Source organism: Heteronotia binoei, chromosome 15, assembly GCF_032191835.1.
Source record: "Heteronotia binoei isolate CCM8104 ecotype False Entrance Well chromosome 15, APGP_CSIRO_Hbin_v1, whole genome shotgun sequence".
Classification (NCBI taxonomy): Eukaryota; Metazoa; Chordata; class Lepidosauria; order Squamata; family Gekkonidae; genus Heteronotia; species Heteronotia binoei.
The window spans coordinates 36,200,031-36,215,399 of record NC_083237.1 but is presented as its reverse complement, the minus strand read 5'-3'; positions in this window follow the sequence as shown (position 1 = coordinate 36,215,399).

Here is a 15,369-nt window from a genome sequence, read left to right as displayed (position 1 = left end):
TCATGCACCATTTTCCAATAGTCCTTCACCATCTCACATCTCCACCACATATGATAAAAAGAACCAACCTGTTTAGTACATTTCCAACATTTGTTAGACATATTAGTATAAATCTTACACAATTTCTGTGGAGTCAGGTACCATCTATAAAACATCTTATACAAATGTTCTTTGAAAGTTACTGACCTAGTTAATTTGATATTAAACTTCCACAGTCTCTCCCATTCTTCTAGTGTGATGCTATGACCCAAATTTTTCACCCATTGGACCATGCAATCTTTTACAACTTCACCTTGTGTCTTCATCTGCAATAGATATGCCTATAGTTTAGAGATTAATTTTTCTTGAGGGCCTAGGAGAATTTTATCAATGGGTACTGTTCAATATTGAAGCCTGTCGTCTTGTCTTTGGCATACCTAGATTCAACTTGCATTCTCAACCACCAGTTCATTTTAATATCGATACTTTCCAACTCTTCTTTAGTTTTCAATTGATTATCTTTTCCCAACAAGTCATCATATCTATTACTCTGATTAGATTTTAAAATATTTGGGTAAGTAAATGCTTCCACTGGGGAGACCCATCTTGGAATTTTTTGGTAAATTCTCATTTTTAACCATGACCATGTATGATACAAAGATTTTTGAAACCAATGGTTCTTAAATTAAGAATGTGTCAGGCGATGGAGACTCAATGTGGTATTCACTGAAACAATGTATACTTTATTGGAAACTCATTGCAGGATACAAAAGTTGAGACTAATACCTGAGACTGAGAGTCTCTTGGTCTTATGGAATTCTACATTAAAGCAATGTCTAAACAATGCTTCTATTCTCAAAACAACAGGGAGCGAAGGTGCAAACTTTCACACGAGAGCTTCCCCTTATCTCTTTGCCTTGATATGCAAGCTAGCTACAGTATAATAAAAGGTTGGGGTTAGTATGGTGGATCCATTTGGTTAGTATCTTATCATTTCAGCATGATAGAATTACAGAGCCTGACAGAATGTCCTTCAAGTCTTTGATACCATAGGTACACATGCCACCCAATAGTGAGGTCATGTCCCTCTAACAATTGTCTCTTATCGTTCAGTAATATCCAGTCTCTTACCCACAAGAGCACAGAAGCCTTATAATACAATTGACCGTCTGGTAGGCCTATGCCTGCTCTTAATTTGGAGTCTTGCAATGTCTTTAGTTTAATTCTAGGATTCTTTCCTTGCCAAACATATTTGGAAACCATCTTATTCAATTCTTGAAAAAAAACCCCACTATTTAGAAATACTGGAATAGTTTGGTATAAAAACAGTAGCCTTGGAAGGATATTCATTTTTATTGAAGCTATTCTTCCCATTAGGGATAAGTTCAAATCGTGCCATTTTTCCAAGACTTTTTTGATTTCTTTAAGTAGTTTGTCATAATTGTCTATTTTTAGATTGCTGCACGTATTTGAGATAAGTACACCTAGATATTTGATTCTTTTCTCATACAAAAACCCTGATTTTTGCTGAAGAATTTGAATTTGATCCATCATCATATTCTTTGTCAGGAATTTAGTCTTATGATAATTGATCTTCAGTCCTGCCCAGTACCCAAACTGTGTGATCTTATTTTTAAGACAGTCTACTGAGTCTATTGGTTGCTCTAATATAAAAACTAGGTCATCTGCAAAAACTCTCAATTTATATTGTTCACCTTTTATCACTGCTCCCTTGATGCTTGTGTCTTCTGTTATCTGGCTGTTCAGTATCTCTAGAGATAGAATGAAAAGTAATGGTGACAGCGGACAGCCTTGTCTTGTACCTTTTTGAATATTAATTGCTTCTGTTAATTCACCATCACTGTCACCCTTGCTCTTTGGAGAGAGTATATTGCTTCTACTGCTCTCAGAAAGTTTTCACCACATTCCATGCTTTTCAATTGCTGTAACATAAATTGCCAACAAACATTATCGAAGGCCTTCTCAGCATCCAAACAGATTAAAGCCAATTGTTTCTCTCGATGAGTTTCATAATATTACAAACTGTTCTAACATTGTCTTTCAAATATCTTCTAGGGAGGAACCCAGCTTGATCTTGATGTATTATAGACTGTAGAACTTTCTTCAAACATTGAGCCAATATTGCAGCAAAAATTTTATAATCCACATTTAAAAGAGAGATGGAACAATAATTTTTAATATCTTTCAGATCCGCATCTTCTTTTGGAATTCGAGATATTGTAGCTTCCTGCCATGAAGCTGGTATCTGGCCTTCATCTTGAATCTTTTCCAAAAGATGCTTAATAGGTAACAATAAAGATTCCTCATAAGCTTTATAAAATTCCACAGGTAATCCATCTGGGCCCGGAGCCTTGCCATTCTTTTGGGATGCCATTACATCTCCAAGTTCTCTTATTGTTATTGATTCATTTAAATTTTTTTGCTGTTCCTCTGTAAATTTATTAAGATTATTTTGTTTAATGTAATCTTCTAAGTCTGTTTTGTGAACTTGCTTATCTTCATATAATTTTTTATAAAACTGTTCCACTATTTGACATATCTCTTGTTTCTGAGCTTTCTCTTTATTATTCTCATCTTTCAAGACGGAAATTATTCTTTTGGTCTTTTCTCTTCTCATCCTATAGGCCAACTACCTTCCAGGCTTATTGGCATTTTCTAAAAAATTGTGTCTGGCATACCTCAATTTTATCTCCATCTCCTCCATGAGTAACAAGTTCAATTGATGTTGAGTTTCTTTTACCTTCTTTTGAAACTCATATGTTGTTGGTTGTTTTTTTTTAAATTCTTTTCAGCTTCTCCAGCTTGTGACATTAGTTTTTGAAAGTTTTCAATTCTTTCTTGTTTTCTTTTGGCACTTTATCTAATTGCAAGGCCCCAATCAATGAAACAGAGGCTCAGACGACTAGAGAGGCAATGGCGACAGACTCACGATGAAGCAACCAGAGCATCTTATAGAAAGTCTATGAGATCCTATGAGATGGCAGTCAAGACCACAAAGAAAGTTTACTTTGCGGCCAAGATTGCATCTGCAAATTCACACCTGGCACAATTATTTAGTATTATTCGGACTCTTACATCTCTGCCACAAGGTAGACCAAACTATAGGGAATTGGAAATAGGCTGTGAGGCTTTTGCAACATTTTTCATGGATAAAGTCTCGTTTCTCCACCGCAACCTCCCTGCCACAATTGAAACAGTAAGTGAACACGAGGCTCTGTGACTGTTTTCGGGATCGGCTTTAGACAGCTTTACAACACTCAGCTTGGAGGAAGTTGACAGAATCCTCGCAACTGCATGCCCAACAACATGTGACTTGGAGCCTTCCCCATCCTGGCTGATTAAAGCTTGCCGGACGGAGCTTCAATATCCTGTACGGGATAGGTCCTGGCTGATTAAAGCTTGCCGGATGGAGCTTCAATATCCTGTATGGGATAGGTCCCTCTTGGATGGGCTTTTCCCAACACCTCTTAAAGAGGTGATAGTCCATCCCCTCTTGAAAAAACCAACATTAGACCTGGCCAAATTGGCACACTATCACCTTTTTTGGGTAAAATTATCGAGAGGGCAATAGCGCTACAGTCGCAGAGCTTTCTGGAAGATGCTTCCGTCCTAGACCCACACCAGTCTGGCTTTTGCCCAGGCCATGGGATGGAGATGGTGCTGGTCGCCTTAGTAGATTATCTCCAACGACAACTGGATCGAAGCGGGTCAGCAGTACTGTTGCTGCTGGACCTGTTGGCGGCATTCAACATGGTCGACCATCAGTTGCTGGTTCACCACATTGCTGATGTGGGGATTCAGGGGTTGGCCTTACAATGGCTTTCCTCCTTTCTCTGTGATCGGGGACAAAGGGTGGCGATTGGGGGATGATAGTACCAGAGGCATCCGCTTAATTGTGGGGTGCCTCAGGGGGCGGTGCTTTCCCCAATGTTGTTCAATATCTATATGTGCCCCCTTGCCCAGATTGTCAGATTTGGGCTGGGTTGCCATCAGTACGCAGATGACACCCAACTTTATTTGCTGATGGATGGCCGGCCTGCCTCTGCCCCAGAAAAATTGGCCCCGGCATTACAAGCCATGGCAGAGTAGCTCAGGCTGAGTCATCTGAAGCTGAATCCAACGAAGACAGAAGTCCTCTGTCTGAGTCGTGGTGGCCTGGGAAGGGAAATCCCTCTACCAGCCTTTGATGGGGCGCCACTGATATCGGCACCTAAAGTCAATTGCTTGGGGGTGCTACTGGAGACCACATTGGCTATGGAGGCACAGATAGCAGCCACTGCGAGATCCACCTTTTCCCATCTTAAGCGGGAACGACAGTTGGCACCCTTCCTAGGGCACAGCGACTTAGCAACAGTTGGCACCCTTCCTAGGGCACAGCGACTTAGCAACAGTGATTCATGCAATGCTCACCTCGAGACTAGACTACTGTAATACATGGGGCTGCCCATGTCTTGAATCCAGAAGTTGCAGCTGGTGCAGAATGCTGCAGCCAGGCTGCTACTGGGTCTCTCTCTATTTGGGATCATGTACAGCCGGGGCTGCGGAGACTGCATTGGCTGCCAATAGTGTTCCGGATTTGCTACAAGGTGCTGGTTATTACCTTTAAAGCCCTATATGACTGAGGACCTATCTACCTTAGGGACCGTCTCTCCCCATATATTCCCCAGAGGGTACTGAGATCTGGATCACAAAATCTATTAGAAATCCCCGGGCCGAGGGAGATTGAAGGCTACCAGAGAACGAGTCTTCTCTATTGCGGCCCCCCACTGGTGGAACCAACTCCCAGATGATGTTAAAGCCTTGCGGGATCTTGCCCAATTCCGCAAGGCCTGCAAAACAACATTATTTTGAATGGCCTTCAGCCAAAGTACATAGTTGCTCAACATCATGGTATGGAACTTAGCACCAAAACTGCTGTTTTAAAATTGTATTAATAATTTTAAATTGCAAATTGTTTAATTTTAACTGATATTATTGTAAATTTTTTTTACTGCTTTATGGTTTTATTGTTGATATTTGATGTTGTTAGCAGCCCTGAGCCTGCTTCGGGGGGGAGGGCGGGATATAAATACGAAAAATAAATAAATAAAATAGGCTTTGGCAGTATTCTAAACTACTTGCTTCTTACATCTTGCATTATGTTTTGCTTAAAGAAGGATTCCATTTCAGCCTTAGATTCTTTAAGAAAGTATTTCATCTTTCAAAATTGAGATATTTAACCTCCATGATCATCTCATTCGTGTACCTTTGAACTTTATCTTTACATTATAATATAATAATAATAATAATAAATTTTATTTGTACCCCGCCCTCCCCCGCCGAAGCAGGCTCAGGGCGGCTAACAACACAGTGACCAATGGTACATTAATAAATAAAACATTAATAAACAACATAGTAACCAATGGTGCATTAATAAAACAATTACATTAAGAACATTAAATTAAGCATTAATATAACCTTAAAAACCAGTAGAACATTAATTAAAACAAACTATAACATTATCATTGACGCTATTCTAGTTAGTGCTAATGGCGGATTTTCTTCGTTGTAAAATGTACTTCAGCTGTTCATAAAAGCTAATTTAAAAAGAGTGGTCTTGCAGGCCCTGCGGAACTGATCAAGGTTCCGCAGGGCCCTCACCTCCTCTGGGAGTTGGTTCCAGAGATATGGGGCCGCAGCCGAGAAGGCCCGTGAGCGGGTGTTCTGTAGTTTAACTTCTCTTGGCCCAGGGGTAGTCAGTCTGTTTTTTCCTACTGACCTCAGTGCTCTCTGGGGCTCGTACGGGGAGAGGCGGTCCTTCAGGTAGGCCGGTCCTCGACCATATAGGGCTTTAAAGGTAATAACCAGCACTTTGTACTGGACCCGGTATACAATCGGCAACCAGTGCAGTTCGCGTAGCCCCGGCCGTACATGTTCCCATCTTGGGAGACCAAGCAGCAGCCTAGCCGCCGCGTTCTGCACTAGTTGTAGTTTCCGGGTCCGGCACAGAGGCAGCCCCATGTAGAGGGCGTTACAGTAGTCCAGTCGTGAGGTGACCGTCGCATGGATCACCGTCGCTAGGTCCCGACGCTCCAGGAAAGGGGCCAACTGCTTCGCCCGCCTCAGATGGAAGAATGCTGACTTGGCAGTGGCTGTTATCTGGGCCTCCATTGATAATGAAGGCTCCAGCAGGACACCCAGACTCTTCACCCGCTGCGCCGCCTTTAGCTGCACACCGTCGAAGGTCGGGAGGGATATTTCCCCTCCTGGAGCACCGCGACCCACACAGAGAACCTCTGTCTTTGCCGGATTTAACTTCAGCCCACTCAGTCTAAGCCACGTTGCGATAGCCCGTAACGCCCGATCCAGGTCTCTCGGGGCGGAGGCGGGCCGGCCGTCCATTAGCAGATAGAGCTGGGTGTCATCAGCATATTGATGGCAACCCAGCCCAAACCTCCTGGCAATCTGGGCAAGGGAGTGCATATAGATGTTAAATAACATCGGGGAGAGGACTGCTCCCTGAGGCACCCCACAATCTAGTGTGCGCCTCTGGGATCGTTCTCCCCCAATCGCCACCCTTTGTCCCCGACCCATGAGGAAGGAGGAGAGCCATTGTAAAGCAGACCCCTTAACCCCAATGTCGGCGAGGCGGTGGATTAGTAGCTGATGGTCGACCGTATCAAATGCAGCCGACAGATCTAATAACATCAGCACCGCTACACCGCCTCGATCCAGTTGCCGTTGGAGGTCATCTGCCAAGGCGACCAAGACCGTCTCCGTCCCGTGACCCGGTCGGAAGCCAGACTGGCACGGGTCCAGGACAGAAGCGTCATCTAGAAATCTCTGTAGCTGCAACGCCACTGCCCTCTCGATAATTTTACCTAAAAATGGTAAATTAGACACCGGTCGGTAGTTCGCCAATTCGGCCGGGTCTGCTGTGGATTTTTTCAGGAGGGGACGGACCAAGGCCTCTTTCAGAGGCGTTGGAAAACGCCCCTCTAAGAGGGATCCATTTATGATGTCCCGTAGAGGACATCTAAGCTCCCTCTGGCAAGATTTAATCAGCCAAGAGGGGCAAGGGTCCAGATCACATGTTGTTGGGCGAGCAGCAGAGAGAATTCCATCAACTTCTTCCAGGCTGAGTGGGTCGAAGTGGTCCAACAGTAAATCTGAAGACAGGCGCGGAGCCTCAGTTTCACTCACTGTATCTAATGTGATAGGTAGGTCTTGGCGGAGTGACGAGATTTTATCTGCAAAATATTTCGCAAATGCCTCACAGCCTATCTCCAATTCTCTAACGTTTGGTTTGCCTTGTGGCAGTGTTACAAGATCTCCAATTACCCTAAACAATTGTGCTGGGCGCGAATTTGCAGATGCAATCTTGGCTGCAAAGTATTGTTTCTTTGCAGCCTTGACTGCCATCTCATATGACTTCATAAACGTTCTATAGGATGTTCTCGTCACTTCGTCCTGAGTATGCCTCCACCGCCTCTCTAGTCGTCTGAGCCCTTGCTTCAGCTGGCGTAACTCCAAGGTGTACCATGGAGCCAGCCTCATGCGAGGGCGCAGAGGGCGCCGGGGTGCAATTTCGTCAATGGCCCTGGATAGTTGGTCTTGCCAGACTTCCACCAGGTCATCGAGGGAATCGCCAGTGGGCCAGGGATCCCTCAGGGCCATTTGGAACCGTTCCGGGTCCATCAGGCCCCGAGGGCGAGCCAAAATAGGCTCTCCGCCCATACAGGGTTGGGGTGACATCTCCATACGGGCCTTACAGGGCTATGATCTGAAATGACTCTTGTTTGAATTTCTGTCTCAGTTAAATCTTTAACCAGATTTGTAGAAAGCCAACACATGTCAATTCTTGACCATGCTTGGTGACTATGGGAATAGTAGGTAAAATTTTTAGAACTTGGATATCTTGTTTTCCATACATCAACCAGATCCAATTCTTCAGCTAGTTTCCACAAACTTATTGGCAATTGAAGGCTTTTGCTTTTAGTCTATTTATGTGGTTTTTTGTCCATTTGTCTATCAGAGACTGCATTAAAATCTCCTATTAAGCAGTATTCTGCATATTCCAAATTTGATAATTTAAGATATAAATCTTGAAAAAAATTCTCTTGTTGATCATTTGGCAGATAAATATTTACCAATAAAAATTTTTATTGTCCACTATAATTTTCACTTATAGAATTCTTTCATCTTCAGAAGCGTACTGCAGTTGTGGGTTGAATTTATCCTTAATATATACTGCCACTCCCCTTTTCTTTTTATTCTTGTCTGTTGCTATAAATAGCCTACCAAGTTTCTTATTTTTAAAAAGATGTTGATCTTTAGTTAAAATATGGGTTTCTTGCAAACAAATTATGTCCATTTCTAATTTTGTGAAATATCTGAAAGACTTTCTCCTTTTGGCAGGTGAGTTGAGTCCATTCACATTAATAGAGACTATTGAAGCCATTATGGGTATTCCTCATCACTATCTTTTTTATCTTTTTTTGTGTAAACCAATTTTATTGTTTTGCAATATATTGAAAAATATTCATCAAACATATACTTAAAGATATTAACCAATACACTACAAAATTCCCTCCTCCTCCCCCCTCTTCTGTTTCATGACCTCCGCCGGTAATCAAAACAATTAAGAAGAAAATAAAGGTAAAATTCAAAATTATAGAATCTTCACTAAAAATTACATTTACCTTACCACAATATGAACCAAATGTCAAGCATGCAGGTTCAATGACGAGTCGAAGTTGATACAAAGACTACGTTTATTGATAAACCAATACTTTCTGTGTAACAGGTTCTTGAGAGTAATGCTGCAAATACATTGATAAAATACTTTTAAGGCTTACTTCAAAAGGATTCCAAAGGGTGGGGGGTGCGGGGTAGCTCTCACACATAAACTATCACAAATGTCTACATTCTCATAGTGTTATCAGGACTCTGTCCTTGCTTTCCCTAGATGTGTCGCACTCCCTACAAGGAATATATGGGAAGGTGCTGATTACTTCTTCTCAAGTTAGTTTCGTTTCTCACTACTTCTACTTTTCAGAAAATTAAGCAAGAAGGGGGAAGGGAAAGAATAACAGAGCTAGCAAAGTTTGGTCCTCCATGATACTTCACAGACCAGTGTTAGGAAGGACCCTATAACAATCAATTATCAATGGAATTTCACCATGCTTGACATACTGCCCCCCCTAACATCAGTGTCGGGGTTTCTGAGGAAACGCTTTATAAAACTTGTTTATCAAATCAGGGGCTAAAACATCTTTTTCTGCTACCCATTCATTTTCATTGGCCGGAAAATGTTTCTATTTAATCAAATAATACAACACTCCACGTTTCATTTTTGCATCTAATATCTCTTGCACTTCATGATGAGTCTGATTCCCAATCTGGATAGATTGTGGAGCTGGTGGTCGAGGGTGCCAAGGAGTACCACCCGGGTCTCTTCGCAAAAGACTGCAATGAAAGACAGGGTGTATTTTACTAAATATTTTGGGCAACTCCAATTCTACTGTCACTTTATTGATTACCCTCTTTATCTTAAAAGGACCCAAAAATCTATACGCCAGCTTTTTTGAAGGCTGATTCAGTGGAAAGTTTTTTGTTGACACAAACACAGAGTCCCCCACTTGGAAATCCCAAACATGGGATTTATCATATTGCTTTTTATAAGCCTCCTCGGCTACTTCCAAGTTCTCTTGGATCTCCTTCCAGCTGTTCTCTAATTTGCCCCACCATTGCTCGAAAGAGGTGGGGTCTCGGGTTCGCTCTCCCCCTGGCAACAATGGAACAGGCTTTCCTTCATACCCATTTAAAACCTGAAACAGGGAAGCCTTGGTTGACTTATGCACACTGTTGTTGTAACCATACTTGGCGAACGGCAAGAGGTCCACCCAATTAGACTGTTGGTGGTTCACATAACACCGTAAATATTGTTCTATTGCTATTAGATTATGAGATAAATAGATTATGAGATTATCTCATAATCTAATCTTCTGCTAGATTACATATTAAAACAAAATTCAATATTTGCAGCTTTATCTTCTCAGTAAAACTTCAGTTAACGTTATCAAAAATCACTAAATGTCTCTTCACTTTCCATTGTTCTTCAATATATTTTTGAAATTTCTCCCAGTCCTCTTTAAATTTCCCTGAATTACAGTCTTTCAGGATTCTAGTAAACTTGTCCATTTCACTCTAGTGTAGTACTTTTAAGATCCAGTCCCATTTCTCTGATATTTTATCTTGCTTCCACATTTGCGCATACAAAGTCCTCGCGGCTGAAAGCAAATACCACAACAATGTCCTGTCTCGCTTCGGAAAGCTTTCCATTTGTAATCCCACCAGAAATACATCTGGTGCTCTCTTGATATTACAGCCCAAGATTCTCGAAGTCTCTTGTTGAATCATATGACAAAATTGTTTCGCCTTTTCGCAAGTCCACCACATAGGGTAGAAAGAACCTTCATGTCTTTTACACTTCCAACACCTATCTGAAGCTTGATCATTCATTTTTGCTAATTTCTTAGGCGTCATATACCACCTATACAGCATTTTCAAACAGTTCTCTTTTATATTATAGCACGTCGATATTTTCATAGAGTTCTTCCATAGGTGTTCCCACGTCTCCATTTGCATTTCTTTATTAATATTTATTGCCCATTTTATCATTTGAGGTTTCACCACTTCATCTTCTGTAGACCATTTCAATCCTTGAGATCAATTTTTCATCCTTGCCCAACAGCATTTTTTCCATTTCTGTTTGCTCACACCTTATACCTGTATTTCTAATATCATGCTTTAGTAAGCTTTTAATTTGCTGCAGTTGATACCAGTTAAATTTATCCTGCAGATCTTCAACCAGTTTCATTTCCACCTTGCCTCCCTGAATTTTTAGCAGTTGTTTATATGATACCCATTGAAAAAGAAACATAATACTTGGCAGAACATTCATTTTAATTGCAGAGATCCTCCCCAGCATGGACAAATTTAATTTGTTCCACTTTAACATATCTTCCTCAATTTTACGCCAAAGCTTTTCATAGTTGTTTTTATATAAATCAATATTTCTCATCATAATCTCCAAACCTAGGTATTTTACTTTTGAGTTAACTTCACATCCATTTATGCTTTGTAGCTCTTTCTGTTTTCTTGGTGGCAAATTCTTGCTTAAAATTTTCTATTTTTCTTTATTTATATGGAAGCCCGCCAACTCTCCATACTCTTCAATTTTATTTAACAACAGGGGCGTCACTTATAATGGATTTCATCTGCAAAAGCTAGTGCAGAACGCGGCAGCCAGGCTGTTAATGGGACTCCCTAGGTGGGAACATATACAGCCTAGGCTGCAGGAACTGCACTGGCTGCCAATTGTGTACCGAGTTTGTTACAAGGTGCTGGTTATTACCTTTAAAGCCCTATATGGCCGAGGACCTGCCTACCTTAGGCAACGTCTCTCCCCATATGTTCCCCAGAGAGTACTGAGATCTAGTTCAAAAAACCTGCTGAAAATCCCTGGGCCAAAGGAGGCCAAATTAAAAGTGACAAGGGAGCGGGCCTTCTTGATAACAGCACCCCAATGGTGGAACCAGCTACCAGAGGAGGTGCAGGCCCTGCGGAACCTTAATCAGTTCCGTAGGGCTTGTAAAACCATCCTCTTCCAGCTGGCTTTTTAAGGTGGAACCATTGCATCAACATAAAAACTATGTCTATACGCACATCAAGACTGTAGCACCATATTATGTTATATTGTGGTTTTAAAATTATTAACTTAAATGTTGTTTTATATGTAATTGTATTTTAATTGCTACTGCTTTGAATTTTATTGTTGTATCATTGTACAAAGTACTATGTCTTGTGAGCCGCCCTGAGCCTGCTTCAGCGGGGAGGGCGGGGTATAAATTAAAATTTATTATTATTATTATTATTTGTAGAAAAAAACCTTTCAACTTCAGCCCCTCTATCTCTTTATTCTCTTTTACTTGCATCAGCAAAATTTCTAAAGTCATTATGAATAGCAACGGAGATAGAGGGCAACCTTGCCTTGTACCTTTGCTAATTATCATTTGTTCTGTCAAGTCAGCATTCACACAGAGTTTTGCTTGTTGTTCTGTATAGATTGCCTTGACCATTCTTATAAAATTATCTCCCAATTTCAATTTCTCCATCACTGCAAACATAAAGTCCCAATTAAGATTGTCAAAAGCTTTTTCTGCATCAGCAAAGAATAAAGCTACCTCTTTTTCTGGATGTTTCAGTTAATATTCTACAACATCGATCACTGTTCTGATATTGTCTCTTATTTGCCTTCTGGGGAGAAAGCTTGCTAGGAGAGCCAGTTTGGTGTAGTGGTTAAGTGCACGGACTCTTATCTGGGAGAACCGGGTTTGATTCTCCACTCCTCCACTTGCACCTGCTGGAATGGCCTTGGGTCAGCCATAGCTCTGGCAGAGGTTGTCCTTGAAAGGGCAGCTGCTGTGAGAGCCCTCTCCAGCCCCACCCACCTCACAGGGTGTCTGTTGTGGGGGAAGAAGGTAAAAGAGATTGTGAGCTGCTCTGAGACTCTTCGGAGTGGAGGGAGGGATATAAATCCAATATCTTCTTCTTCTTCTGCTTGCTCTTCTTGAATAGAAATGTTCAAATGCGGTTTGAGTCGTTCTGCTAGTATCCTAGCAAATATTTTGTAGTCATTATTAAGTAGTGAAATCGGTCTATAATTTTTGACATTTGTGGCATCTCCATCCTCTTTCGGTATCAATGAGATAACTGCTTCCTTCCATGTATTTGGCACCTTCCCATCTTGTCTAATACTATTCATCAATTTTTGAAGTTTTGGTACGAATATTTCTGCCAGGACTTTATAAAATTTTGCTGAAAAACCGTCAGGACCCGGAGCTTTACCTAATTTCATTGAGCTAATTGCTGCTTCAATTTCTACTTTTCAATTGGTTCAGTCAAAGTTTTTTCCATACTTTCTTTTAAGGGCATTACTTTTATTCTTTGCAAATACGCTTCTATTTTGTCTTTATTTACTTGTTGATCTTTAAATAGTTTAGCGTAGTATTTGTAAAATTCCCTTATATTCCTGCTTGATCCACAATATCTTTACCTTCCGATATTATTCTATTTATAAATTTATTCTCCCTTTTTTTCTTCATTTGCCATGCCAAATATTTCCCCGGTTTGTTTGCACCCTCGAAGTATTTCTGGTGTAGCCTTTTTAAGTTCCATTCCACCTTTTTATTCAGTAAGTATCTCAGTTGACTTGGTAAAATTGTAATTTCCTGCAAAATTTTCTTTTTTCCCTGGTCCCTTTTTCAGTTCCTTTTCTTTTTTACCTATTTCTTTTTTAAGTCCATCAATTGTTTTTCTCTATTTCTTTTGTCTTTGTTGTTCAATATTCCTCTCATTACAGCTTTATATGCATCCCACACGGTCTGAATTTGAATGTCCTGATTTTCATTTATTTGGAAGAAAGCTTTAGTTTCTTTTTCAAGAGATGCCACTATTTCTGTTTTTTGCAATAAATCTTCATTTAACCTCCATCTCCTCACCTTTTTTTCTCTTTCACCAACCACATTAATGGATTATGGTCTGCACCTATTTTCGGAAGAACCTCTATTTTATTTGTAATGAGTTCCAGATCCTTACTAGACCATAACATGCCAATTCTCTAGAAGGAGTTGTGCCTTGCTGAAAAGAAAGTATAGTTATGCATGTTAAGATTAAACTTTCTCCATACATCTTCCAAACTTTCTTGCTTTATTAGTTCAAAAAATGACTTTGGCAACTTGCCATCTTTATTTTTTTTTATTCCCAGATCTATCCAAAGAGTTCTGAATAGTTCCATTGAAGTCTTCCATTAACATTATCTGATCATATGTCACTTGATCTAATTGTTGCATAATGTCTTAAAAAAAAACATCCTTCACCCCATTTGGGGCATATATTCCCAATAACAGCGTTTTTTTCTCATTCATCAACACCTCCACTGCAACAAATCTACCTTCACTGTCCTTAAAAATCAACTTTGGTTCCAATTCTTTTTTAATATAAAAAAACTGCTCCCTTTTTTCCCCCTTAGCTAATGAAAAAAATTCTTCACCCAAAGATTTATTCCATAAAAATTTGTAATCCATTTGTTTAATATGCACTTCTTGTAGACAGACTATATTACATTTTTGTTTTTTAATAAACTGAAAAGTTGCTTTTCTTTTTTGCGGTGAATTAAGACCATTTACATTCCAAGAAATTAATTTGTAATCCATAATGATTCTTCAATTATTCTGTATCTCCAAATTCTTCTTTGTCCACAAAAAACCTTTCCATGCCTTGAGTATCTATTATTGTAGTTCTCAGTCTTTTAAACTCAAAGCTAAGATCTTCAGGTAAGATCCATATATATCTTATTCCCTTCTCCCTTAGCTTGTCTGTCAATTTCTTGAACTGTCTTCTGTCCATTATAACCTTCCTTGGCAGCTCCTTGGCAGAGAATCCACTGCCATTGGATTCTCAAAATGTTGACTTAAAATCTTTCCCACCATGTCTCTTGTAGTAAATTTTACTACCACATCCCTTGGTAGCTTGCACTTTCTAGCAAATCCTGAGTTGACCCTGTAAACATAATCACACAAATGTCCCATCCCCTCAGGGTCCTCTCTCATAAACTCAGCAATAATTGTTGAAATGTACTTCTTCAAGTCCTCTTGGTCTTTTTCAGGCACACCTCTCAAGCAAATCACATTTTCCATTAACTTGCAATCTTGTAATATTGCTTTCTCCTGCATCTTCTTAATAGTAGCATCTTGGTCTTTAATTTTAGTTTCTATCTCCTGTGTCTTCTGTGCTGTTGCTTGTGACTCTTTACTGAGATCCTCAATTTATTTTTTAATCTCTTTCTTGACTTCCTCAGTACTGGAATTTATTTCTTTAGTTAGTTTCTTCTCACTTCCAGTTATTAAATCTTTCATCACCTTCACCAGTCTTACCTGCATAGCGTCCAGTTGCTCTTGAACTTGTTTAGCCATTTTTCCTTCCCCCAGAGAGGCTGCTCTCAAACGTGTAAGCCTTGGTCCCAGTCCTCCCATTGCACAAAATGGGCTCTTAAGCTGACTTCACCAATCAACAATCTGATGACAGCATTCAATAGATTAAGGAATGCCCTTTCCAACAAGCCCAAAATCACCATCCTCTGAGCTTCCTAGCTCAAGATATTAATTTTTAAAGTTTTTAAATAATCCAAAATGGCAGTTGCGATTTTTCCAAGCCCCCCTTTTTAAAAAAGTTTTCCTTTTTCCAATAGGCTTTATAGTTTAATTTCAAACATATAGTCCAGTATATTTCACCCTTTTAGGATGATTCATGCTGGCTTTATAAATT